Below are 27,601 nucleotides of genomic sequence, written 5' to 3' on the forward strand. Positions count from 1 at the left end.
AAGGTGCCAAGGGGGCTTTGGCTAGTAAATCCTTTACGCACCTAGGAACTACTTGGTCCCTTGTATGGTCCAAGTTCTACTTGGGACACCTAAAAACGCTAGCTATAGGTGGATTTGATCTTGGTGATGTGCAGATGCATTGGATGAAGTAACACGTGAAATTGTAATTTTTCTCATGTATGGGTGGGAAACACATTATTGAATATAAAAAATAAATTTATTTTATTCTGATTTTATGTCCATGAGTAAATTATGCAAATGAAAAATTGTGCATAAAATGATTTTTTTAAATTATGAAGTTATTTTTATATGTTTCACATAATGTGAGAGGTAATTAGATAACTAAGAAGTTCCATAGAGGGAAGTGGGTGGATGGATTCCCGACGAATCCAGTCCTATGGCAAGGTGGTCTCGGTTAGTAGAGAGGTTTCCCAAAAAAAAAAACGCAAGGAAGAAACTCTAGGAACGGTGGATTCATTGACTTAGCTAGGGTTTGGTCTTAGAACCCAAACTGTAAATTTTCTTAGGGGAAAGGTATGGCGGTTATGCCAGAGCATTGCAAGGGATTTCATAAATCCTTAGTTTGCTACTAGAAAAAATCGTTGTACTCCATGAACTAAGGGCAATGGAAGTTGCTCCTTCTGGAAAAGCCTCTCGAAGGACACCTTCGGATATGAGCTAGTTGTTGATAGGTGACTGTTAGGTCAATTAGGAACCTTCAGGTTGGTCCTCCATGGGTAACGACTGGATGCTTCCCTTGCGGCATAGACCTAGGGTTATAGAGCCGAAAAAAATCTGATCATTGTGGTTAGAGTACGGATGGTGATGGCTGGAAGGTAAACTTTGGGCGACTACTAAAACGTTACTTGTCACGTAACAAAGGCGGGTATGTCACAGTACTATCAATAGTACCAAATTTGGTATTGTTAGACAATATGTATGTGTTTAGTTGCAAATTTGGCATTCTAAGACCTTGATGGCTACTATGAGAACATAAGAAGCTTAAGATAGGGATGGAAAACAATCCTCTTTAATGAAATAATATACATGGTTGGATTTTTTGTATTGGAAGAAGTTGTCATATGTATTTCTTGGTGCTTTCTACCATTGTTTGGTGCTATCTGTTCCATGATTTCTGCATCTTGATGATGATGATGATGATGATCATTATATGGTATGCTACTATATATGCTTTCATAAACCTCATTAGATATCTTGAATCTATTTTAACATCTAGGGATAGGCTCCATGGAAAACCTAATTGCTCTTACAAGGTGTGAATGGATCATAACTAGAGATGTGTGGTCTAGAGAAGGCTGTATGTGTCAATCCTACCTTCAACTTGGCCACAGTATAAGCTTTCAACTACATTTCCCCCTTTGAAAATTTTGTTATGCCACGAATCCTTTTATGCCTTCATTGTTTGATATATAGTTCTCGTGCATTTGATCATATTTAAACCCTCATCTTGTCTATTGCCTTGACTCCAAAGTTGTTTCCATTGGACAACAACTCACACAAATGATTAGGGATGCTACCTTCAAAAATGGGCAAGTGCAAGTTATTTTGCACAGACAAAACAAAACTAGAACTGTCAATGTCTTCAGCGTCATCATTCTCCTCATTGTTGTAAGCATCCTCTGATTCTGAGATAGGCTAGATGACGATATGGTTCCATTCTTCTATGTATTGCAAGTTCTTGCATCTTCTCCATTGTCCATAGATACATGGATCACATAAATGTCAGAGTGTTTAAGTAAGGCACATGGATCATCCTTTGAATTCTCATTAGGACACATTATTAACCTCTTAACTCCACATCTACCACAATCCTCAAATAAGCATTTTTCTGCATGGTATTTTGAATCAGAGACTTTGGATATATAAGTGATTTTCACATATTGGTGATGCTATGATATGCTGATTGGTTTGCCATACACTGACCCAGATAATCATTTCTACAACAAACAAAGCATGCACATGCGTGATCCTTTCCATGGTGCCCAAACTTGTTTTGTCTCATTAGAATAAATACCTCCTTAAAATATATCATTTGGACATGATATACACACTAAACATATGCCAGTCCAATTTTTGGACAAAGTAAGACTTTAATGTCTCAAGGTATTGCCCTTTTGAATTTTTGGTACAACTCAATCTATGACATTAAACATTCAAACTCACAAGGTTAGTTTTTTGTTTAAAATAATCATTGATACTATGCTAGAACATCTTGATACCCTTATCTGATACTATCCAGTATAGATTTGGTAATTTGCAATATCAATTTGGTTCTTTATAGTATCAATCTGAGACTTTATATCAAAATTTTGGTACATGTGCTACGAAATATGAGAGTACTAGACTGGTCTAAGAACCCCTTTCAGCTATACACAAAGTCAATTTCGTACTACATAGAACCAATTTGGTACTTCACATGAAATATTTTTGGTACCATGGTAGTTGGTGCTCCTTTTGGCTTTACACAAATCCAATTTGGTACTATATAGAATCAATTTGGTATTTTACCAAAGATTTTTTGGTGCTGTGCTATGATATATAATAGAGTGCTTCAATTATTTGGTACTACAAAGTGCAAAATTTGAACTTCACAAAGGTATTTGGTACTATTATGGGAAATGTAAGAGTATTGGAGCCCTTTGATACCCCATTTTGTACTATGTTGTACCAGTTTGAATCTTTATAATAGCCTTTTGGTACTTTTCATGTGCGTTGGAGTACTAGATCTTCTTTATAATATACAGTAGCAATTTAATACTTCACATAAGCATTTGGTATTTTATAGTACAAATTTGAAACTTTATAGAAATAATTTTGGTACTGTACAATGAGATACAATATATGAAAGTAAAGAGCAAATGGAATTTGGAGATTATTACACACAACTCCAATTAGATAAAAATTGAAATTGAGTATCTAACATGGAAGGATAGTGTGGTACAAGAGGTACAATATGGGCACCTTCATATCAATATAGGCTCTCCTATACCAAATCTTTCTATGAGAAATAAATGATGTGCTATAAGTTTGATACAAGGAATGCAATAGGCACAATGACATGTAGTACATGTAGACTACAACACACCTAACACAAATGAAGGAACAAAAGATAATAGGAATGGTTTGAATGAATCTACAAGTCATCAAAAACAGGCGCATGATGCTTCACAACATATTTTGTCCAACTTGCTTTTGACATGTATCCTTTTTGTTGGGTGAGACTCTAATCTCCATGCTCCAAAATGCATACACTAGATCTCTTACTTTAGCTGTGATGATGTTGCATTGAGGCAATTGTATTTGACACACACTTTGGAAAAACTTCCTCATCATCTTTAATTTCAAGACAGGAATTGGCTATAGCAATACTTCTTCGATGAACACCCAAAATACCTACTATTATTGTATGGTTCATTTGTGTTGACATTGTATTCAATATCATCATAAAAAATGATCTCTTTGAGAAGATATCATGTGTGGAGTGGGGCACCTCAAGCTAGTTGAGCATGCTACGAATGTTGGATATAAGAGTTCTCTCAATATTACATATCGATGAAGTAGGAGTTATTTGAATAACTCTCTTTAGGAACTTGTTGTAATCCTACTTGTTACAAAACTTTAGAGAGAGAGAGAGAGAGAGAGAGAGAGAGAGAGAGAGAGAGAGAGAGAGAGAGAGAGAGAGAGGAGTTACCCCGAGAGGCTGCAAAGGAGAGAGTTAGCTCAATTCCCCCTATCTCGGTCTTCAACTAAGCCATCTTCTCTTACACTCTCCCATCTCAAATCCATTCCTCCTTCTTTATCTCTTGAATCTACTTGCGGACGATAACCTCCAAGTGAAAGATCTCTCCAAACATTGAAACTCCCACCACAACCAAGGCAATCGTGAACCAAGGGACCACAACTATGGGAAACACATGTCGTATGAATCGGGTGTACCCCGTTGTATTAGAGAAAATAAATTGGGAGAAAAGAATGTTTACATTAATTATCGCAACTTAATTGAGCATGTTTTGAGATAATGAGCATACTAGGAAAATTTTGTTCATTGCATTCATCTTAGGTGATCAATTAAAATTGCACTAAGAAGCCGTTAAATTGCACATAAATTGCATGGAAATTTCATGCTAATTTATATATAAAAAATTTTAAGAATATGCATTAAACTACAATTAAGGCAGATAGATTTTATGCATCCGCATCCGTTTGCTTGGTTGAAATAATAGGAAATCGTATTACATCTCACAAACCATAGAATGAACTTATGATAGAATACATAGGGTTCCGAGGAAGTTGAAAGAGTTTCAAATCCTAAAGAGTTGAAAGGATTCTTCTTAAGGTCCATCTTACTTGAAGCTGAAAGGAATTCAAAGTCCTTAAGTAACTATATGAATTATATGACAGACCCTAGTTCAAATGAATACGTAGGGTTTCATTGTAGGGAAGCCAATGTCCCAAATTGCAATCAACATTGCAAGGATACTCCTTCATTTAAAAGAATGAGAAAATTAAATTAGGTTATCTCTAGAAATCTCAAACGATAACGGGGATAAAGCCGAGACTAGATGCTATCACATCAAATCAGTGGCAGAGAGAACAAAGAATTGTCTAGTACATATTGTGCACTTCTGCTTGTGTTTGTACTTAGGAACACCTATTTGGAAAAGGAGTCATCTAATAAAGGAATTGATAAGAAGAAAATATTTCAAATTGGATTCAGGTTGAAACACATGGAAAAGGCATGTTGAGCACCTCTAGCTAGCCACCAACCCTATCCAAGGGGGTTTTTTTGATAACAATGTCTGGAAAGTGAACCAAATCCATCGTGAGAGATCTCTTCATAGAAACATATATTTGTAGGAGGATGCTCGAGTGCCACGGAGGCTCTTGCTATAGATCCCCTACCTCCAGTCCTACTCAGATGTTCTATGTGACTCAGGAAGGAATCTCAAGGTCCTGTTACTAGTGCAAGGGCATAAACTTGGAGGAAAATAAGACGCATCCTTATGGATTGCGAGAATTGTCCCATGGACGGGATTTGTATCTCAGTTGAAATTTCAATATAAAGTTTACTTTCAAGGAATTTGTCCGATCTGTTTTCATGTCAGTGCATAAAATTACGTAAAGGGACATGTGACTAACATGTTAATTAAGGAAGCTACTTGTATGTGTTACCACTAATGTGCCCTTAGGTAAGTAGGAAACTAAATCTATCAAGGGAAGCAAGTGGGACCTTAGATAATGTAGGGTAGAACCTTAGCTCATATTATTTTAGGGGACTGGAATGAGACTTTACCCTATGAGTAGAGAGGTCGAGCGATGCATCCCTCTCCTTTCCCATTCTCTTTGAACCAAGTGCGATATGATTCCACCTCAGTTTAGATGCTCTACACAAAGTAGATCATTTGAACAATGCTAGAAGATTGTGGAATGACTTGACCATTAGAAACCCAGGAAGATTTAGGTCGATCCTAATAAGGTTGGCCGATATGTTTCATTGCAGAGTAGACTCGGGAGTCGCTAACCGATAAACCCTATGACATTCCATGGGAGTTCCAGGGGGCATCTTTTAGATCAGACTACTAAAATGTATCGTGACCTAGGCACGTTACAGTTGATATTAGAGAAAACCAACAAAAAACATAAGCAATATAAGAGTAAATCAAGTAGAGTGAATTAACTTTTTCACTAGAAAATATTTTTTAAATTACTCACGTGAGGATTGTTGTTGCGTCCACACCTACAAGAGGCATAGAGCAGATTCCTCATATTTCATATCATGTTCGAGACTACTATGAGCTCCTCAAGCTATCACCAAAGAACCAACATGATGGGGATCCTGGATTGCCTCTATAACCCTTCACTATTGTTTGTGGAAAGGCATTGGACTTGGAGTGCTTACTGCTACATAGATGCCAACCAGTTTGCTTATCTTCGAAACAATTTGAAGAGGCTAAAATGGTTGGAGGACTTGAAGGTTATCAAGTTATTCATCTTCCATGAGGCACGTGTGAACTTGATCCTGCACATCGCATATTGACATGTAGAACAGACTCACTACATCTATGAAGAGGTGTGGTCAAAGTATTGCGAACAGATATAATTAAAATAATGAGGCGATGCGAACATCATGGCTATCAGAAGCTGGGATTTCCTAAACTTCCCATGACTTATCGCTTCCTGAGAATCCATTTCCCAAAACCATATTACTACTCTATCCCTGTAAAAGAATCCAATAAGGAATTGTTCTCCTGGTGTTGATGTATCTTTTGAACAGTTATCCAGCCTATTTCTATCTCCCCCAAATGATTGTACTTGAGGCTTATACCTCTTTTGAATAAATGAGAATTTTATGATTACCTAACTTGTCACACATTGTTGAAGTATGTGTGATTTAATCGAAATTGGAGCATTGAGACAAGTTGTGAAGATATGTGTAAATGCAATCTTAATGTGAAATTTTAATAAAATCAGACACAACCCCAAATGCAGAATCAAGATCATGTTCCAACATTAAGCTCGGAAGAGGCACAAGAGAAGAAGTTTCTTCTCAAATAAATCAAACCACCAAAATTTGATGGGAAAGGGAAGATTGTTGAAGTCGATGCTGAAGTATGGATTGAATCCATGGAGGATTACTTCAGTGCAGCAGTCAGGAACAACACCTGTAAAAACCAGGCTATGATTGCCAAGCTCAAGCTGACTAGTGAAGCTAGGATTTGGTGGAAGCAGTGGTGCAAGGACCAAGGAGTAGCTGAAAGAATAGTAACTTGGGATAAACTCAAAGAGGCAGCGCAAGGGAGATATATGCCATTGGCATACATGACTCAGAAGATGAACAAGTTCTTTAAGATAAAGCAATTTGGTCTATCTCTAGAGGCATACTACTCAAAATTAGTCTCCTTGCTAAAGTACACCCCACTATGAGCATATCCCAATAGGTTTCCAAATTTTGTGATGGGTTAGATCCACCAATTAATACCAGATTGGAATCTATGCATCCTACAGATTTACAATACGCATTGATAAGAGCAAGTCCCATTGCCCAAGAAGTTCAGTCCAAATCCAAGAATAATAGATCTTGGTCTTACAAAGACCAGAACTAAGGAATAACAAAAGCCGAATTTAAAAGAGTACAAGGACAAGGTCAAGGATAGTGGAGGAAATCAAAGGCAAATGCAATTAGTGACTTTGTTCCTACACAAAGAAATGACCAAAACTTGCGATGCTTCTACTGCAAGGAACCTAGGCACTTCAAAAGAGAGTGTCCCAAACTTGATGAGGACTAGATGGCCAAGGACGATTCCATGGGCAAACCAGAGCTGCACGTGGTCAGGGTCAAGTAGTAATGGGGAGGGCAAGGACTTCCAATATCACCATCAAAGAAGTAAATGAAGAGGAAGAACCAACTATGGAATGAGAGATTGAAAATGCAACAATCCATGCCACTCTCCATAAAAAGGGACCGAATCACCAATTCTCGATGATCAAAACCCCTTCACACTACCAAGGTAAGAATTTCAAAACCTTGATTGATTGTGGGAGTATGCAGATGTGTTCCTCGAAGACTTGACAGAGCTACCGTCCCCAAGGGAGATTGATCATGATATCAAACTCATACCAGGCGCGCTGCTTTAGTTGTGCAAAAAGAGCATACAAAATATCTATTCCCAAAGCTATCAAATTAAAGAAGCAACTCAAACAACTTTTAGATCAGGGGTTCATTCGGCCTAGTAGTTCGCCATGGGGAGCTCCTGTGTTGTTTAAGAAGAAGAAGGATGGAACACTCCTTGACTACATAGGTCTGAAATAACTATCAATAATAAATATCCTATCCCAAGGATAGATAAGTTGCTCGATCGGCTACAAGGGGCAAAAATCTTCTAAAAAATTGACTTAAGATCAGGGTATTACCAAATCCACATCAAGGATGAGGATACTTCAAAGACAACTTTCAGCACCAGATATGGTCATTTTGAGTTCATAATAATGTCCTTTGGATTAACCAATGCTCCTGCTACATTCATTAGGCTAATGTAGGATATCTTTAGACCATACCTTGATGAGTTTGTACTTGTTTTATTTGATGAAACCATGGTCTAATCCAATGAAGAAGAAGATCATGAGCCTCAACTTTGCATTATCCTTGAAATCACGAGGACGTACAAGCTTTATGCCAAAAAGAAGAAGTGTGCCTTCCTCAAACAATAGATTGAGTATCTAGGCTTCATTGTATCAGAAAAGGGAATCTCTGTGGATCTTGGAAAGGTTGAAGATGTACAAGAATGGCCCCCACCAACCACTATTAAGGAAGTGCATAGCTTTCTTAGTCTAACAAGATGGTATAGAATCTTCATCAAAGATTACATCTTAATTGCAGCACCTCTCATAGATCTACTAAAAAGAAGCAAGCTACCATAGTGTGGACATCCACTGGACAAGCAAGCTTTGACCAACTCAAACATAGCTTAGTGACAGTGCCAATTCTGAAGCTCCTAGACTTGAGCAAGGAGTTCAAAGTTGTTACAAATGTCAGCTCACTTGCACTAGGCTATGTACTAATGCAAGAAGGCCATCCTATGGCATATTCCTCAAGAAAGTTAAAAACTCTTGAGAAAAATTGTGCTACTCATGACTTGGAACTATTGGCTATCATTCATGCCCTCAAACTCTAGAGTCACTACTTTCTCGGCAACAAATTCTCCTTGATCATGGACCACAAGAGTCTCAAATGGATCTTTACCCAGGTTGACCTCAACATGAGGCAATGCCACTGGATCGAGGTGCTACAAGAGTATGACTTTGAAATCAGATATAGACGTAGCAAGGAAAATGTGGTCATTGATGCCTTAATTCGTAAAGTGTTCCTCAACTCTCTCATTATGGAGGAACCTTCGACGATCGGATCACTAGCCGCCATGGTGTCAATGCCAAGCAACCCTATCCTTGAATTGGCTAGGAAGGACTCTAAACATGACCCACAATATCAAAAAATGATAAAGGAGATCCTAGAAAATGACCAAAGTCCCAAACTCAAAGTTAAATACCAAGAGTACTCTGTCTATGAAGGCCTAGATTACTTTAGGACAAGACTATATATTCCTTTGAGCCAAAGACTTAAACAATGGATACTCTGGGAAGCACATGATTCCCCTTCCTTTGGTCACCTAGGATATGCCAAGACCCTCAACATGGTTAGGAAGAGCTATCATTGGGAAAGACTTAAGGAAGATGTACTCAAATATGTCACGGAATGTTTGTGTTGCCAATGCATCAAGGTAGAGCATGTCAAGATGCCTAGAAAGCTACAACCCCTCAACATCCCTCAGATCAAGTGGGAATTTATCAACATGGACTTTGTTGTTGGGTCACTTCTAGTTCCAGGTGGGTACAACTCAATTATGGTTGTAGTAGATATGCTCACCAAGGTTGCACATCTCATCCCAGTAAAGACAAATTATAAGGCTTTAAATATTGCTAGATTGTTCATTAAGGAGATATTCAAACTCCATGGTCTCCCGAAAGGATCATCAGTGATCCAGACTCCCTTTTTCACATCTCATTTCTAGAGAGGGATATTTGAAGCTATTTGGACTCAGCTTTGTTTTAGTATGGTCTATTATCCTCAAACTAATGGCCAAATAGAAAGGGTCAATCAAGTGATTGGAGATATGCTTAGAGCATATTGTTGTCACGAACCCAAGAAGTGGATCCAATATCTACCCTTGGTGGAGTTCACCTATAATGCTTCCTTCTAGCAAAGCATTCAAATGACACCTTTCCAAGCATTGTATGGGCATGATTTCCATTCTCCATTAAATTTCTTGGATCCTACTTTAAGGGTAGAGGCTTCCAAGAAGATGCTAGAAGAAATGGATGAACATGTTAAGAACGTTAGGCAAGACATCAAAGCCGCCAAGGATAGGCAAAAGGCTTATGCAGATTTGAATTTGCAAGAGCGGCTCTTCATGGAGGGGGATATGGTTTTCATTCATGTACGACCCAAGAAGAGTTCCTTATCCTTGGGAGAATTTAAAAAGCTTAGCCCAAGGTATTGTGAGCCTTACAGGATCCTCAAAATCCTAGGACCTAATGCTTACAAATTCAACTCCCTGAAAATGTAAAAATTCACAACATATTTCATGTTAGTCTACTAAAGAAATATGTGCTAATCCTAGCCATGTACTGAGTGATCAAAAAATTGTAATGCCTAGCCAAAGAGTCCTCGAGTTGTAGCCAAATAAAATCCTAGATACGAGGAAGAAACAATTAAGGAGTAGAACCCTTAGAGAGAAACTTATCCAGTGGAAGGATTATCTTGAAGAAGATGCTAGATGGATAGATGAGAATTCTCTTCATCAACAATACCCATGGTTTCTCTCAAGATGAGGACATCTCGATTTCTCTAAGGGGAGGAGGATGTAATACTTCCACGCTATAAAAAATTAGTTAGTTAGTCAATTATTGAGTTAGTAAGGTTACTTACTAAAGTAAAAACTAACTAACATTAATAATTAATAAGTTTTATTTAATTGAAAACATAAAAAAACCAAGAGTCATAATTCGATATTTTTCTCGGATTGACAAGGACTATAGCCACCCTTCATGGAAGTTACAACATGAACGAGAGTTATGAGTCATATTAATTACTAGTGTTAATGTGTATAGTATGGATGGTCTAAAAATATTAGATTTTTGGGCAAAACTAGTGTTTGGATACTTTAGATATTACTTATTGAAAATATCCTAAAAATCTATGGAGATTTCTAGAATAGGATGTCATGTAAAAAATGCAAGTGATTTTCAACTTGTTTTGGAGATTTAATACAAAAAAGAAGAATTGGCGAAATCGCGCACATTGCGATTGCAGTTTACAGGCAGTAAACATCACTTCGAACACACGAAGAAGGAGTGATTTGGAAGATTTCTAAGCAAGTGTCTTGGGGTTTCACCCCCTTTCAAAGCCAATGGAACTATCAAAATTGTTATTTGAGCATCAAATTGCTGATTTTTCCAAGATCCCTTCCATAAAGAGCTCTTCTTCTTAGCCACAACCCTTCTTCTCTTGTTTAGCTATAAATATGAGGCATATGGAGCAATTAGGAAAGCACAAGGAGACCCTAAGTGAGAGGTAGAGAGAGGGATACCCCTCCAATAGATTGCTAGAAAGAGCTTGAGAGAGAGAGAAAGAGAGAGAGAGAGTTACCTGGAGAGGCTGCAAAAGGGAGAGAGTTAGCTCAATTTCCCCTATCTTGGTATTTAACTAAGCTATCTTTTCTTACATTCTCCCACCTCAAATCCATTTCTCCTACTTTATCTCTTGAATCCACTTGGGACAATGACTCGCAAAAGACCTCTCCAAATGCTGAAACTTCCACCACAACCAACGGGACTGTAACTACGGGAAACACATCTCTTATGAATTAGGTTGTAACGTGCTGCCTGTCAGCTGTCCAGACATGTTTTTAGTGGTCCATTGAGAGATGAGTCTAAGTAAGAGACGAGTCTAAGTGATGCTGCTTAACACTCCCAGAACCCATTGGGATCGACTTGAAATCAGGGTTCCTAGTGGACAAGGTCTCCTGATAGAATTCTAGCGTCGAGTCTTGGATACCTACTTTAGGTAGAGATACCCAAGCCGAAGCAAACCCATGCCGCACTTGGTTCAAAGAGGATGGGAAATGAGAGGGGTGCACTACTCAACCTCTTTGCCCATAGAGCATAGTCCCATTCTAGTCCCCTAAAACGGCATGAATCGGGTTCTAACCTAACAATACTTAAAGGACATATGATGGTAGAACATTGTGAGAAGCCTCCCAATTTTGTGGGACCACCCTGCCATAGGACAAACCCGTTAGGGGTTCTGCCCACCTGCTTCCCTCAATAGGCATTGTTTAGTTTCCTAATTAGGTCCTATCACATTTATGTGTGATATTTAAAATCAACTTCCTTAATTAAGTCTTTTAGGGAATAGGGTTCATTTGCATAACTTATGGCACGGACACGAAAACAATTCAGATAGGTTCCTTAGAAGCAAACTTTATATTGGAATTTTAAGTGAGATACAAGTCTTGTCCAAAAAGGACAATTCTTGCAATCCATGAGGATGCGTCTTATTTCCTCTAAGTTTTTCTATCGTTGCAATAGTAATAGGGCCTCGAGAATCCATCTCGAGTCACGTAGATCGTTTGAGTAGGTGTTAACCCTCAAACGAATGAAGGTGGAAAATCCAAAAAAGCTAAAGCAGAAGACAAAGACAAAGGCCAAGGCAAAGAGAAACGGAAGACAAAGATGCACAAGGAGAAGAGTCCTAAATAAGGGAGAAAGGTGCACAAGGAAAAGCTCAAGTCAAAACTTTTGTAAAAGAGCGCAAGCACATCATGGTTTAATTCAAGGAGCGCCAGGCTCTCACCCGTGCAATTTGTAAATGTAGACGGGTGGTGGAAAGGAAGCTAGGAAGATAGAAGGACAATGGGAAAAAGGGCCTAGGCTATGGCCGGCCATGTAAAAAAGGAGAAAAGGGGATGACCGCCCAAAAGGGATTTAGGGTTTTGTATATAAAGTTGAAAAGTGAATGAGAAGCTCATTCTTGTGTGTGGCCAAAAGTAGCTCTCCTCTTCTTCTTCTTCTTCTTCTTGTTCTTGCTTGCTTGAGCTTGTGCTTGAGAGAGGGAGTGTGAGAGTGTGAGGGAGTGAGCGTGTGAGGGTGAGGGACTATGGGGTGTAGAAGCTCTCCATCTTCTCCTCTCTTCTTCTCTTCTCTTCTATTCTCTTCTCTTATCTTGCTTGCGGTGATGGAGCTTGAAGCTTGGAGTGGGAGGATCAAGCTTGCTTGAAGCTTGCACTTGGATCATGGAGCTACCGAGTGTGTGGGAGAGGAGGCAACTCGATCGGCATGAAGGTAAGCTCACTACACGTGGTAGGCATGAGAGCGTGTAGGCTATGTGAGAGGTAGCCACTAGCATTCGGCTTGAAACACTTGAAGCAATAAGCGGTCCGTGGGTCTTGGCGGTTGAGCATGAGCTCCCATTACATTTTGGTTCCATTGCTGGGATCAACGGATTCAAGCCTTGAGTGCTTGCCCGCTCCACATCGAGCATTGAAGTAGGGTTTTCCCCGAACCGGTGCTTGAGATAGGTAGGAAGTGAGGGGGTTGAAGATGGTATTTGATCTCCTTAGCAAGTAGGTTTTTTGCTTTTTGAGATTTATGTTGTGAGATGGAGTAGTGTAGGTATTTACTTTGTGATTTGGATGCATTAGAGTAGGAGAAAACAAAGAAAAACAAAGAAAATAAGCATTAGGGTTTCTGCTATCAAAACAGGGAAAGAGGGTTTGATTTGCTTGCCGATTTGTACTTTGGAGGTTATTTGCTATTCCAGGGGTATAGAATCCTTCATTCATGTCTATTCTTGCATTCTGGAAGTTTGTGTGACCCCTCAAGACCAAAAAAAAAAAACGAAGCATTATTCGTCAAATTTGCCAAAACTGCGCCGCGTTTGGCCCGTCCGACTGACAGCCATTCTGGGCCGAACCCCAGAATCGGCCCTCGGCCCAAAAACTCATTCGGCTTGGCCGGCTGATTCAGCCCTCTTTTGTTTGGCCCACTCAGCCCGAGACCCTAATCGGCCCTCGGCCCGTCCGAGTCGACCATTTGGACCATTGACTAATTCGGCCCTCGGCCCATCCGAGTCAAACCATCCGAGCCAAACCATCCCAACCATAGGATTCAGCCCTCGACCACGTGTCATATTCGGCCCTTGGCCCAAGTGCCTCGGCCCATCCGAATGACCTCGTCCGAATTGACCATTCGGTCCGTCCGAGCCAACCTGTCTGAGCGACTTTGTTCGAGTTTGCACCTCGGCCTGTCCGAGTCTACCCTGTTCGAGTCACAAATTTGGCCCTCGGCCCATGTACCTCGGCCCGTCTGAGTGACCCACTCGGACCCTGCAATTTGGACCAATTGGACCGAGTGTAAATTTCTATCAAATTCTTAGAAATTTGACCTGACCCGACTAGAGCTCAGTAGCGCAAACTATCGAAAGTGCTTCTGATGCTCAGAACTTGATTCTGGCACACGGAATAGATGAAATCGTAGGGAGCAGCCGCTTAGCAGCTTGAAGTAGGCAGTAGCGAGACCTAGAGACCTAGACGCAAAGCGCTGAGTAGTTGAAACCTGATTGGCCAAAAACAAACAAGGCAACATATTAGAAAAACCTGAACCCTGTCAAGGCGGCCAGAAAATTGACCAACAAGCCTATCAAGCCCGAAACAAAGCGAAAGTGCGTAAGACACTTCGAGATTGTTTGTTGCACTCACCTTGAATTTTCGCACTCGAATGCACTTAAGGAAATTGAAAGCCTGATTGAGCACAAGTGCACGAGAAGCGACACACACACTGAGTGACCATAAATTGAGGATTGTATTCAATAACTGAAGGAACTCACTCAGATAAACCACCCAAAATTGGACCATTGGGCAGATTGGACCAACCCAAAATTGGATGTCCGATTATGATAACCGGACTCCTGAAAATCGGACATCTGAGAATCGGATAGAAAACTGTCAAAATTGGACAGGTATCTAGAACACAAATTTTGACTCATCTGAACCCCAAGATTGACCCCAAAGGCTACGTAGAGCTAAAGGCACATCACAGATCCATCACTGGGTTGAAACTTAGAGCAAGTAGTTCAAAATTTGGCTAAACGGTCGTCCAAATTGTGCACGGTGTTTACCGTAACGACCCTGCGGGCCGGGGGGATTGCCCCCCCGGGACCCCCGCAGAGGGGGCTTTGCTCCGCACCTTCCCCAAGTAGGTTGGAGAGAAAATGCGTGCCATGACAGGTCCTCCAAATTAGACCCTAGTGTAGTAATGGCTCTACACGAACATGGATTCTCACTGACAAAAGAGCAACCAAAAGCCCATACCCGAACCAAGAGAAACACAGACCCTAGAACCTCAATGGGCCAATCTAGCCAACAAGAGCAATAAGGCCATGCTGCAAAAACACATACGTGTTGGATTCGGACTGCATCTAGTCAAAGTGGAAAGCAACAACATCAAGTTACAATAGAGAGAATGACTAGATATGACAGTCCTGACAATAGATGCTCCTTGAATAGCACTACACTGACAAGCCAAGACATTAGTGGAGAATCCACATCTGGTCATGCAGTTGGGGACTCAAGGGCATTTGTCAGAAGGCTTAAATTTACAAGCCAAGACCCGGAAGATGAAGACATAGTACCACCTGCTTATCTTAGGGTCAAACTCACCGTGAAAAGAGAGCATACTATCGATGCTCTGATTGATGAAGGAGCAGATTTTAATGTCTTGACCTAAGAGGCATGGACCCTACTAGGCCAACCAGAGCTGACACCGACTAATGCAACTCTTAGCCCTTATGGGGGACCTCCACAAGCACTCATAGGGAAGTGCAATATCCTTGCAATAATTGAAACTGAAAGCTTGCCTATCCTATTTCATGTTCCTCCAAATAGTGCTAAATATGGTAAGGAAACCCTCCTAGGGAGACTCTTCAAAAGGGCGACCAAATGTGAGGCTGACTATGTGGCATAGAGGATACACCTGACACTCCCGGGTGTGAGGATGGTCACAACCTTTAGCAAGGGTGACCTCATCGAACCTCGAAGGAAAGGCAAGGAAGGTGCTGACATAACAGTCAAGCCTACTAATGAGAGTAAGGACTTGTTGGAAGACTTGATACAAGCACATGTCGAACAATGAGAACCAGTGAGTGAGGCCATGCTTGAATCAAGAAGGTCAAGGGACAATGCCAAGGACGGGCTTTGGACTTACAAATATCGTAGAAGACCCCAAAAGAAGCCCAAGCCTTATAGACAAAGGCATCGATGGAGGGTCAACACAACGCCAGGATGGATATCAAAAGCGCTGCTACGTGCTCAAGGGTATTACCTAGGTAACTGATGGATTTGGGTACCAAAATCCCTTGCTAAACCATCTCTACCAGCTGAAGGCAAGATTGCATCAAAAGCAATGAAGCACAGGAGGAAATCTAAGAGAAACTCTAGGTCTCGAGGCAAGAAACCAGACATGAGTGTTTGAAAGAAAGAGCCTCAGCCTAGCATGCTTAATAAGCAGATGTCATATGTAGCCATTGAGTGTGCACAAAAGCCATTAGTGCCCAAAGAGCCTTTGATTTTCCAAGAGGATAACAGGCATCATAGGCACAACATTGCTCATGGCAAGGCTGATCGTTCAACAAAGCAAATTGCACAATCGTCTAATAGCCTCGAGCAAATCATTTAGCCAGTGCCAAGTCCACCTAAGAGTCTTAGATCTCCTACACCCTATTTTTCCAAACAGACACAGGAAGCACAACAGCGATCGTCAATGGCGGCTGCTCACTCCCAATCTCTATCTCCATCAAAGCTTCCAAATATCCAAGAGGGGGGACATGACACTAGCCGTAGCTCTCGGCCCAAGGATATGCCTGTGCAATCCAATGTGACCAGATCAACTCATGCTCGATCTACACAAATGAATGCTCAAAGGGAAACAAAAGACACGACCACTTCCGATCGCCCTAGGGACCTGACACCCCAATCCACCAAGAATAGCCAGCCCACTGGACTAGCTGCTACTACTTCCAATCAGGGATCACAGCAGTCATAGCCCTTGGCTGTGACAATGCCCCTTCCAGAATGCGTCCTTAGCAGTTTACCTGTGAAGGAGGTGCCACAACCAACTTCCTTGACAACTCCAGCAATTCCAAAGTGCCTAAAGCCTAGGCTGGAGGAGTTAAACATATGGGAATTGGCTGAAGAGCTAGACTCTCCCAAAAGGGAGACAGTTGTACCCTCATAACCTGGAGAGGCTATTTAGCAGGCCACAGCTATGTCCCATGAGGACACACTAGAGAAAGGAAATGCTGAGGCCCAACCAAGCACATCAATGGTTGACCTAGTCCAAGGTCCTGAGTCATTGAGAGATGCACCTTCATTGACCAAGAAAAAGAGGAGAAAACAGCGAAAACAACAACAATTGCAGGTGGTTGTGGACTCCAAGAACATTGAGACAAAGAGCGTTGGAGAGCTGATGAATAAAGCATCGAGTCCATCCACCAATGAACCCATTGATGCCTCTCTTAATAGCGGTGAAACCTTAGACACATCCGTGTGCTCTGAAAAATCAAAGCAGCCGTCACCATCAATGGCTGCTTGCAACACTCAATCCATCGACAATAGAACTTGCATTGACAAATCAAGAGTGGATATAACACTGTCACAATAGCACATACCAGTCACATCATCCAAGGAGAACCATGATGCAATAACGAAGCCTCAGGAGAAACATGGAAACCCCAAGAGCATAAGAAATCCTAGCATTGGCCAAACTTGCGCATCTAGGCCTGAGCCCCCAGCTACGCTAAAGCCCAGGCAAACTCCTAGAACCTTGCATGAGATAGCAACCGAGCAAGCCCTCGTTGAACATAGAAGTGTCATAGAGTGCTTAACTAAGTTGGATGCTAAGCTCAAAGTGTTCGCACGTGTCTATGTCCTAGCAGACATGCACGCATTCCCTAAAGAGTAGCTTGAAGAATACTTGCCATTTCCCTTATCTTGGGAAGAGCAAGAACATCTTGACGAGCGCTATAACAGGCTCCTGTAGAATGCATGCGATTCATCTCTTGGCGAGGAAGCCGACAAACTGCGCTTAACTGTCACATTCAATGATGCGCCCAAGTCAATTTGAATAGCATTGGTGTGAAAACCGCATTGCAATGGCTGAACTAGGAGCCCAGACCATGACAGTCTCAGAGGAGTGATTGGCCAAATGGCAGCCAAATAGTAGTCTCAAAGAGACCCAACCTATGTGGCACCAACTTCCCTTCGAGTGTGCTGACTACCATTTGGGGTACGGACTTAGTTGAACCTAGCCAAGAGAACTCTCTGTTTGATAAGGTTCTCATTGAGGAGGAGTTACATGTTGCCAGTAGACTCGGACAAGGTTCCATGCTACTAGACATTGCAAAATATCTATTGGTATTGAGTAAGCTGCCACGAGTACTGGATGTGTGTGCCACGCTCCAGTACAATCCAGAGTTCTACAATTGACTTTTATTCTCATGAAGTGACATGGATTCATGGATATGTATGTAAATAAACAATGACTTTTGTGACCATGTATAGACACTATCAACACACACAAGCAATAATAGTCAAGTGCAAGGAGAAGAGTTGGGGTCAATAGGCTAAGCTCGTTTGGTTCTCCTCTCACCACATATTTAGAAGTTGTGTGACCATTTTCACCTTCGGGTGGAGGGCATGCACCCCTCATTACCACCATAGGAAGCCCTGACCAAGATCTCTGATGGTGTAAACAGGGTGCAGTCCCTTTCTATACACCTTTTTCCCTTTTCGGTCTATCCTTCCGAGGATGAGCCCTGCCCCAATCCATGACCATGAGTCTGCGTAGCTTAGCATGAGCCCAGATCTTCTAATGGTTGGAGGCTAAATGAACATCATCATGGGGGCCATCCCTCTACAATAAGCACTACATGCCTCACCCCTCCCCTCCTCATCATATGCGCTTGATAACCCACTGTATAATCCCTTCCATGCAAATAGTTTTATCCTACCTCGAGGCCTAATCCTTGGTTTGCATTTTGTAGGTCCCCCTACAATAGTCAACATGGAGCACCCAGTGCAGTTGGCTTGCAAGGACGCTATCCACCGTCGAAGGGAGCATGTAGCAAAAGTGCCTCCACCGGTGCGCTATGTGCCTACCCTTAAAAAGGTATGAAAAAAAATGAGGTCCCAAGAGACACCGCCCCGGACGTAGGCTGAAGAATCCCCAAGTCAGGGGAGTAGAAGCTCAAAGAAGCACACAAGGTGTGGCAACACCGGTTGTGCAAGCCCCCAACAAGCGCTCGGGCACCAGGTGGTCAAAGGCTGAAAGGGCAGTCGAGACAAAGAAGAATTCGATGCATTGTTCAAAAGCATCTTGGAAACGGTCACGGCCAGAGACTACACCATTCAGGTCCTGGCCGACATCTTCCCTACCCAACCTCACAGGAGCCCCTCACTAGCAGAGCCTCAGTCGCCTAACCACCCGGACTCACCCCGCCTTGTGCAAATTGAGTAGCCCCTATGATATACAAGCAGCTTAACAAGCCATCCTGCCATAACTTTTTGTCTTTTGATGATTAAAGGGGCAGGCTCCCCACTTGTACACACTTTCTTTACTTATCATTAATATATGCCACGTCTTTAACAAGCACTGGAATAGGCATTGCAATTAGCATCATAGCATTTTGAAAAGTTATATCTCGACATGATTGCATTTGTTCGTTGTACTTGACGCATGCGACTTGCATATACTCTCATGAAGTGACAAGTGGATGTAGGATGACACAGGTCTTCATGCAAATGTGTTCAATGCCCAAGTCACCGCAAGACCACTAACCGCACAAAGAACCACAACAAAGCCACACTGCTGAAAGCGAAAAATCACCCTTGCGAGTGTCCACATCGCACGAACCAAATCATAGTCATGGGCTAGGCTCTCTTCTTGGGTCAAGCTCTACAGTGAGCTCACGACGGTTGTTACCTCAATCATACCAACATCGCAACAATGGCTTCTCTAACAACGAGGCTAGGGCACAATCATCACTGTCATATCCATTTTCTTAGCCTTTGAAGCTTGACATTTCCCAACCCATTGAAAGACTGATAGCCTCAACATATTGCAATGGTTGTACTCAGGCAAGTCAAAAAAGAAAAGAAAAGAAAACAAAAGAACGAAAAGATAAGAAGCACCCAAGATCATAGCACCGCACCTAGGGGTCCTCAAATTAGGCGCGTCCAGGGACCCTGGTCGGCTGGCTCCATCCCTAGTCCCCTAGCCCCCTAGCATCACCCACAATAGTTTAGGGCACTTCAAGGGCAGGAAAGACCTAGGGAGCTTGTCTCACCTATGGTTAGACCTGTCACCCTGACCCATTCACACAATTCCCTCTTGCACTCTGCCTTAATACCATTGCAATCAATTGTGGTAAGCATTGTATAAATGGCCATGAAAAGTACACTATCCTCATCGCACATGCCCAATGTCTACCAGCTACCGATGGTGTAGTATCCCTGTGTTCTAATATGTTACGTCGTGCAATCACAATGCACAGGATGTCGCATACACCTTCACGTGTACTTCTTCCCACCATGGACGACTTTGCTTCATCCACATGTTGTTATGAGAAACCAGCCCGCGGTCTTCTACCTACGTAATATCTAAGTATGCACGAGCACTCACATAATATCTGCACCAAAGTATATACACAGTTTGGGTCCTCAAGTGCAAGACAATACTCTCAACTTGCTTAGAGTTTGACCTGTCTCCTAAACTAATTAAACTATGTCTTGTGCACGATAAAGAAGACTAGCACTACCCCTAGGGAGAAACCACCTATGAGAGGTTTTCAATTGCAGGTATTGAAGTCTCCAACGAAGGTGTCGTTCGCTCTTCATCAACACTCAACTCTGAATTCCTATCCTTATCACCCTATAAGCTTTCCAAGAATCATCATGTACAGAATCCCCAACCAACCGCCACTTGTACTCCATCAGTGCAACCCCCCCAAAGAACAGCCCTACCACCAACTCCCATTGCCCTACCACCTACCACTTAACCCACCAACATGCCCCTAACGACCTTCCTCCCCACCACTACCAACACTCCGCCATGGCAACCACAGACGTCCTTTCCACCCATGTCTTTGGTGCATGGTAACGCCTACGACGGTGAGTGCCATGAGACTGGCACTCGTTTAGGAGGGGGTAATGTTAACCCTCAAATGAACGAAGGTGGAAAATCCGGAAAAGCTAAAGCAGAAGACAAAGACAAAGGCCAAGGCAAAGAGAAACGGAAGACAAAGACGCACAAGGAGAAGAGTCCTAAATAAGGGAGAAAGGCGCACAAGGAAAAGCGCAAGTCAAAACTTTTGTAAAAGAGCGCAAGCGCATCATGGTTTAATTCAAGGAGCACCGGGCTGTGCTTCACAACAGAAGTACATGGGTGGATAGAGCCATCTTTATATTAGTTCATTTAAAATTAAAGTAGTCTCTGTTCTTCTCATATTTGATGTGTGTTCTCTACTCTCTACTTAGATTTTATCCTATGTGCTATATAATTTCTACATGGTATTAGAGCTTAGGGAACACTGAAGAGTGAAGTGTAAGCAAATAGGAGAAATGTCATATGTTGCATGAGGAAGCTCACTCAAGAACACAAGACGAGAGATGGAGGCCAAAACATTTTCTTGCTGATTTCTTCTTCTTCTTCCACACACTATACAATGTACACAAATTATAGATAAGATACAACATCAAGGAAAATGGCCTAGTAAGTCAAACAGTGCATAATAGACTACACCAATCGACTGGCACTATATCTTTGCTAGCTATAGGTAGGTGTAATAAACTAAATATAATAAGTGATAAATCAGTGGGCCATGTGAGTATCGTAATGACCACCAACGTGCTAAGTGTAGACATGTGGACTCATCTAGCTAGGTGGTCCATAATCAATGTTCGCATGTATTGAGCTTGCCATCTCAATACTCCCTCTCACTATCTCTGCAGCTCCAAGTAAGCTTTGGAACTTTGGAAGCTTCTCTGCACCCAATGCCTTTGTGAAAATGTCAGCGATCTGATCCTGTGTGCTGACATATACTAAGTCAATCTCTCTTGCAAGTATCTTCTCTCTCACAAAGTGGTAGTGCACCTCAATGTGTTTTGTCCTAGCATGGAATATTGGATTCCTAGTATCTGTATGCTACTCATGTTGTCACAATGAATGACAACTGGACCATCTCCCTGCACATCCAAATCACCTAATAACTTTTGTAGCCATACCACCTCACATGCTGCCATAGTAGCACCTCTATACTCAGCCTCTGTAGTACTGATAAAGCAATTGTAGGTTGCTTTTTGCTACTCCATGTAACTACTGCACTACGAAGGGAAAACATGAATCCACTAGTAGATCTTCTGTCTGACATGCTACCAGCCCAATCTGCATCTGTGTATCCAAAGACATGTACATCCTTATCTGCCTCATAAAAATTTCCATAATGTCAATTGAACTTCACATACCTCAATATACGTCTATACGTCTAACTGCATCCAAATGAGGCTTTCTAGGCATCTGCATAAATTAACTGACAAGGCCAACAGTATAGCTCAAGTTTGGCCTTGTGATAGTCATGTAAATCAGACTCCCTACTATCCTCCTGAACATAGTAGTCTTCTATCTCATCCCCAACGTCGGCACTCAACTTCACATTTTACTCCAATGGTATTGAAAGAGGCTTACATGCTGTCATACCATACTTGGATAACATATCCAAGCCGTACTTCCTTTGGGATAGCCATATACCATCATCACATATGATCACCTCAATACCAAGAAAGTATCTCAGCTCACCCAAATCCTTCATCTCAAACTTCTTCTTCAAAAAGTCTTTAACTTCAGCAATCCCATTGTCATTGTCACCTGTAATAATCAAGTTATCCACATAGATGACTATGATGACCAAACTTGCATCTCTCTTTTTCACATAAAGTGAGTGATTAGTATCAGAAATACAAAATCCAATATTGACAAGATACTCTCCAATCTTGTCAGACCATGCTCTAGGTGCTTGCTTCAGGCCATAGAGTGCCTTCTTTAACCTGCACACATGTGGGATGCTCTAAATCCTCATAACCTGGTGGCTACTCCATATACACTTCTTCTTGCAATTCACCATGCAAGAAGGCATTCTTAACATCCATTTTCTGCAAACTCCAACCTTTGGCTAATGCTAAGGCAAATCACACACCTAAAATTTGCCATCCTAGCAACTGGACTGAATGTCTCTTCATAATCTATGCCATATGTTTGAGCATAGCCTTTTGCAACCAGCCTAGCCTTATACCTACTAACTAAACTATCTACATTATGTTTGACTTTGTAAACCCACTTACAGCCAATAGCTTTCTTACCCTTAGGCAAGGGTACCAAATCCCAAGTCTTATTGGCTTCTAGTGCAGCCATCTCCTCATCCATTGTTGCATCCCAATGAGCATGACCAACAACATCCTTAAAACAAGCGGGATCAACATCCTCAACTAGTTTCACCATATAAGCATAATGGTGAGTTGCATAACCTTAAAAGAAAAATATTTTAACAGGGTATTTGACCCTGTTAGACCTACGTACCACTAGATTACTCAATGGAGCCTTTACATTACAATGAGCTCTCTGTACACCTAGTGTCCTAACTGAAGGAATACCAAGCTCATCATCCAAACTCTCTGAACCACTAGAATCTCCATCAAATCCCAAATGACTAGTAGATGCATCATTACCATCCAACACTTTCTTATTTCCTTTGTCTTTGCTTGCAACACTGTAATATTTCTGCATGAAATAATCGACCCTAAAACCTCGCATATCTCACGCAAAAGTAGTGCAAAGTAATCTCCTGCAACGGAATAATGTTGGTGGCTAAGTGCTTGCCCCGCATGCTTCAATAAACACCTCACCGCATCGAGCGTAGGAGGCCGAGGCTAAAAACCCGTAGGCAGCACGAGAACACGCTTCACGGGAAAATGTAAATGTATAATGGTTAAATTTTGTGCAATTTTTTTATTAATAACCCCTCCCCCTCAGTCGATGCATGGCAGGGGAGAGGAGTGTGAGAGGGAGTGAAGCTAGAGTGGTGGAGTGCATGAGGGAGGGAGGAGGCATGAAGAGCCAGGTGTGTGACAATCTCCCCCCCCTTAGCCTTATAAAACCACCCCCTTCCCAAGCTTGAGGGAGGGGAGAGAAGAGAGAGAGGATCGTGAGTTGTCATGCTACTGCCATCGCCGGCGTGTAGTTTGCCAGGCTACCGCTTGCATTATCACCATCGTCATCATCATTATAATCTTCATCCTCATCCACTTCGTCGTCATCCTCTCCATCCTCCCCATCATCACGTTTTTCTTTCCACGTTCCCTGTTAGAGACAGAAGCTTAGAAGCTTCTAATTTTAAGCCTCCATAGGCCTGGTTCCCCCGTGCTTCCTCCGAGAAATTTAAAAACCAAATCCCTAAGATCGTGTCCTGTGTGGGAGGAGGAGATAACGGACATAAGTAGATATGATACACAGAGTGACTCAGAGGAGAGTTGCTGGAACAGAATTACTGCATCCAATGGCCCCCAAAAAAAAGACACGAGGTGCACATGTTGGAGCTTCCAACCCGAGTTCGCATGTGGATAATACCCCGAACCTCAATGCCCAAGTTCTTAGAAATTGATTTCGTATGAAAAGAATGCATTTAAGCATGTCTTTAATACACGTAGTCGAGTTAAATACATTTGGAAATTTTAAATGCAATTATCCATTTGTTTATGAAGTTAGTGCATGTCGTGCCTTTGAAAAATCCTTGCACTTCCAAGTTGCAATCCCAAACGCATATTGCATAGGTTATAAGGTGGATTTGTCTAAATGCATCCTTGATTTCCTCGTGAAAAAGAAACAGCACATAATGCATTTAGATAGTAATCTCCTAGTTGTGATTTGTACGAGATAATCATTGACGTCCATTAGATGTTGTCCAAGTAGTTGCATGCATGAAAGGGATTTATGTACCTTGCAAGTTGCATGCGATGTTAATTACATCCTAGGCTGGATTAAGTGCTATAGGACAGATTAAGTCAATAATAGTCTTATGACATTCGTCATGCATGGACTTCTTTTATCGAAGGTTGTATTTAAGGAAGAATGCATTTCATATTAAGGCTTGAATTCAATGTATTAAGTGAAGGGTTATGAGCATAGTTCTTGTTGAAACTCAACGTAGGTTTTATACGAGTTAGCCCTAAACTTGTCAATCATTATGATTTAGGCAAGGAAAAGAAATTGTCCTTGTAAATCTCATAGTTGCTTAGAAGAAAAAAGCCTATGAACCGCATATTTGCATGAAATGTTGTATTTTGAAATTATTTACATCTTTTTAGGATAAAGTATTTGCATCTCTAAGAAGAGATCACCTCTTGTCGCAATACCATTAGATCGATTAGGTAATTCCCTTGCAAAGGTGTAACACAAGTGATGATCACCTCAATACGCTAGGTAGAGTTAAGCCGTGTTAAAATTCTGCGTAGTATCGCACTTGGAATACCAAGTCAAGACTTCCAATCCCAAAGATCTTGCCCACATTCACAGAATGTTAGGGCTAGCTGAATGCCTATACAAGAACAATCTAGGGTTTTTACTCGAAGGATCTATTGGCCTAATACTAGACTTCCGATAGAGTTTAGAAAACCTAGGGCCAAACGTTGTTGGCCTAAGGCCAAATGTTGTTGGACTAGTAGGGTTAGGGTTGGGCTAGGTCAAGAATACTCCCAAACCCTACATCTTGACCAAGGTATCTTTGACCAAGGAATAGCGTGCGAGGGGAGAAATAACCCCATAAGGCAGGTACGACACCTATGCAACAAGTTGCAACGTCGCAGGATGTTGTGTTTAAATCACAAAGTAGAATTGCCACTCCTTGGAATAAGGTTGGCGAGTCTAAGTGCAAGTCTAACTTGCAAAAAGGATGAGTGGTCATCCCGCTACATCACCCTTCCTTGGGTTGATTTGCCAAGTTAGGGAAGTTATGTATTGCCTAGCAAGAAATTGACCGATCAAGTTAGGGCGACAAGGTTGCCCAAGAAATTGTTGACCTTAATATAAGCAGACCTAAGGTGTTTGTTAATTGGGTTAACAGGGTATAAACCCTAACCAAGGTTAAAAGGGTAAACAAGAAACGAAAACCTTGGGGATCTTGCCAAGTCGCAATTGATCTCGGATTGAATGCTGGATGCATTCGGAGAGAAGGATTCACACCTTACCAGTTGGCCAAACAAACGACCACTGAATTGATTGTGTTTGTACATTTAGGAGCACTATTTGTACGTCTTTGCTCAAGGAATCTAATGCTAAAAAATAACTAATGCTTCAGGTTACCCCCGACTGTCTGCCTGACCCTAATTAAGGGGGTTGTTAGCCGCGTCGGGTACGTGTACCGAACCCACCACGAGAGGTCTCTCCGTGGGTGGTACTTGGAGTAGGAGGATGCTTGGGTGCAAGGGGGGCTCTGGCCGTAAATCCCTTACCTCCGGGTTTTGCACAAGAGGTCGAAATTGGATCTCGAGGCCCGCATACTAGTCTACGGACGGAAACTTGGAATAGCAATCCCTGAGGATTGCTGGAATAGCCGTCGAGTGGATTATGGATTGCTTTCAGGCAGATTATGGAATTTCCCTTGACGGATTTATGGATTAGCCTTCGGGATGGATTATATGATGTATTCCAAAGACTGATAAATAAGATCAATTGTTGAAAAGGAACTTGTCTGACATTGTTTTTCTATGTCAGTGGTGCTTAAGTTATGTGAAGGAACCATTGACTAATTGGCTAATTAAGGAAGCTGTCTTTGCATGTCAAACTAAATGTGGTAGGTAATTAGATAATGAAACCAACCCCGAGGAAAGTGCGGTGGATGTGACTATGGGTTCGTCCTATGGAAGGGTGGTCCCAGTTGGCTGGGAACTTTTATCAAAGGAAATCGACAACAAGGAACGATGACCTAGAATCTAGAGTACTAGAGTTCGAATTTATGCTGTTTTAGGGGAACAGAATGGGACTATCTCTCTCTTTTTCCATTCTCCTTGAACCAAGTGCAGCATGAATCCGCTTCGACCCTGACATTTTTGTGTAAAGTAGTTCACCTGGGGTTCGACGCTAGCTACAATTCTAGGAATTTGACCACTCGGAAAACCCCGTGACATTCCGTGGGCGTGCCGAGCAGCGCTTTCTGGACTCTCTTCCCGATGGGCTGCTAAGACGTGTCCTACAAGTGAACAGGTGGACACGTTATAGTTGGTATCTCAGGGAGTTGCAATCTATAAGCATTAGGCCCTAGGCACTTGAGAATCTTGTAGGGTCCACAGTACCTTGGACTTAACTTTTTGCATTCACCCAAGGATAGGGAACTCTTCTTTGGACGTACGTGAATGAAGACCATATCTCCTTCAACGAAGGATCAGTCTTGACATTTCAAGTCTGCATAAGCCTTTTGTCTATCCTTGGCGGCTTGGATGTCTCATCTTATTGACTTGATTTGGTCATCCATGTCTTCTAGTATTTGTCTTGAAGCTTCAACCCTCAAGGTTGGATCCGAGAAGTTTAAAGGACTATGATAGTCATGCCCATACAATGCTTGAAAAGGGGTCATCTGAATGCTTTGTTGATAAGAAGCATTGTAGGAAAACTCAACCAATGACAAATATTCAATCCACTTTTTGGGTTCACGGTAGTAGTGTGCCCTTAGCATATCCTCAATGACTTGGTTGACTCGCTCTGTTTGTCCATTGGTTTGGGGATGGTAAACTGTACTGAAATAGAGTTGAGTCCCAATGGCCTCGAAGATAGCCTTCCAAAAGTGTGATGTGATAGAGAGAGTCACGATCACTAATAATTCTTCCGGAAAACCCATGCAATTTGAATATCTCCTTGATAAATAACCTTG

General features: G+C 41.8%; 1 pseudogene; it reads right to left on the reverse strand.

Annotated features, from left to right (window-relative positions):
• Positions 1–1,682: 1,682 nt before the first annotated feature.
• Positions 1,683–3,463, reverse strand: LOC148025904 (uncharacterized; annotated as a pseudogene).
• Between the last annotated feature and the right edge of the window lie 24,138 nt (positions 3,464–27,601).

The sequence above is a fragment of the Lygodium microphyllum genome, chromosome 14 (genome assembly GCF_053477565.2).
Source record: "Lygodium microphyllum isolate KBCC chromosome 14, Lygodium_microphyllum_v1.1.10, whole genome shotgun sequence".
NCBI classification, from domain to species: Eukaryota; Viridiplantae; Streptophyta; class Polypodiopsida; order Schizaeales; family Lygodiaceae; genus Lygodium; species Lygodium microphyllum.